Consider the following 2,384-nt stretch of genomic DNA (forward strand, 5'->3'; position numbering starts at 1 on the left):
AGACGAGTAGTTGAACGGGTGCAGCAACAGAAAACGCCTGGCATGAATAGAAACAGTCGAGTTCTTAGACTTCAGAGCATGTTTAGCTTCTACAAGCACAAAGCAGCTGTCAGTGTAGATCTGCACCCACTATATCTATAGATCTATAGATATATGTACAGATAGATAGATCTATAGATATATGTATAGATATCTATCTATCTAGCGCCTTGATAAACGGCTATTTTTGATACGAATACTGTAGTTTCTTACAGTGAGAGATTAGAGTCGAGGCGAGCCGACCATCGTGACCTCAGCCCTCGGTATGGAAATCCACAAGTCTGTCTCAAACAAGTTCAAACTTCACTTGATCACCAGTTATCGTTTAACTGGGTCTAAAGAGCGCAGACGTTCGCCAAAGTGAAAAATGATTTGTGTATCTGCGCCGTGATTCGGCTCCGACGGCTTCTTGCTCGGTTTGGTGCTCCACCTTCAACCAAGGTTCATGAAAAGCGGGCTGGTAGGTTTAAACAAACAAACCGAACTGAAACACAAAAGCTTTGTGGCAACAAAGTAAGCTTTGAGAAGTATGAAGTATGAAGAAAGATATTTCAATAAGTCGTCCAATAATACAAAAGTAACGACGATGATAAAGACAAACGAGAGAGAGTCGGGATGAAAGCAGAACAGATTCAATCATCAGTTCATCCAGTCCTTCAGACTGCTGGAAGCAGCATTAACGTCGGCTGTCGAGCGTCTAAATCTTCGTTTCATTGAATATCAGTGTTGAGTTATCAGAACTTTTGTCTGAAGCTAAAGAAGTGACGAGCTAAACGCATCAGAGAAAGCAACAGCTGCAGCCGCGCAGTTCAGACAGGAAGTGAATTCTCGTCTTGACAGCTGAACCGTTTGTGTTTTAATCGCCAACCAAACAACCAAATGTACCAACTCTAGAGACCAGAACACGTTCTTAGCTCAAGTTGAAGCATTTTGCATTCATTTCTCCCGACGACGTGTCTGAGCAGCATTCGTAGCCGTAATGTGTAGATATCCCACAAATGATTGAGTACGTTATCCTGCTGATCCGCAGTTTGTTCCTCGTGTGAAACGAAAAGTCAACGTCGATGTTCTTGTCATGTAACTTCAGTAGTTGTTTTAACTCAAACAAGGTTCTTTTACGAAACCTAACCGAGTCGTTTTGTTGCCTGAGCCCAACGTAGTTGTTTCCTTTGTAGACAGAAGTTCATTTTGAAAAGACTGTATTCATGTAAAGAGCAGAAATTGACACGTGTTGCGCACAACAAACGAGGAATAACTACGTGAAATATCATTCAAACCATTGAACACACAGCTAGAAGAAGATTAAACTTTCACTGAAACAGTACATGACTGTGAGATGATGACATCCACTTCTTCTTCGAGAGAACCACAGACTTTCCCCTTCGTAAGATTAGGAAACACTTTGTAACCGAATCACGGAGTAACGTACGACTCGCTGAGGTCACAGATGGGACTCAGCCAGTCCTGATCCAGAGCACGGCTCCCTGATCCCTATCGAGGCTCTGCAGAGACTCCGAACCGAGACAGAAACACAACACATTCACCAAAACCGATCACTGCTGCATGGAGGCACTCGGGGCTTCTTCCATGTAAGGCTTTCAGAGGGTAAACATTGACCAAGTGTTAGCTCACGGTACGCCGTCCCAGCTGGCCCCCACACTCTGGTTTAGGTCATCCAGTTGGGCCTCGCCGTAGAGTCGGCTTTGCTTGGCTCCACTGAACAATCAACCACACTTATTGCTGAAGACCTGCTGGACAGACTCGATGAAACATCCCTCACTGTGGGAAAGTGTTGATTTTACAGAACAACTTACTGAAGCGTCTCCTGCAGGATTAGCTCAACTACACCATTTGTTTCCTTTCTAACTTGTGTTTTTTTGTCAGTTCTTGTAAACAGTTTGCAGACGATGTTAAGTGTGAGTTTGTTAAAGGGATCATTTGACATTTTGGGAAATACGACCTCACAGCCGGTAACTTCATGTTCAAACCACGAGGTCACCGCTTCATGTCCCCTGGAGAGAAGCTGAAACAGAGAGAGGTTGGTGGTAACAATCCATTGAGCCACGTTGGAGATTTCAACGTCCAAAGCCAAGAAAACTGTGTTGCACATTTAAGGATGTAGGTTTCAAAGAGTGAAACATAAATAAGCTGGAAGTTGGAAGTGATTTCAACATATTGACCCCAAAAACAGACTGAAGTCTCCTTCATGCGTCACATTTAGAGGATGTTGAGCTGGAGAACATAGATTTCTGTTTGTGTCCAGATAAAAGAAATAGTTCATTAATACAACTAAGAGATTGACTGACACCACTTTCATATCTCTGTTAAATATAAGGCTTCAGCCG

The sequence above is a fragment of the Anarrhichthys ocellatus genome, unplaced genomic scaffold, assembly GCF_004355925.1.
Source record: "Anarrhichthys ocellatus isolate YVR2014 unplaced genomic scaffold, GSC_Weel_1.0 scaffold160, whole genome shotgun sequence".
NCBI classification, from domain to species: Eukaryota; Metazoa; Chordata; class Actinopteri; order Perciformes; family Anarhichadidae; genus Anarrhichthys; species Anarrhichthys ocellatus.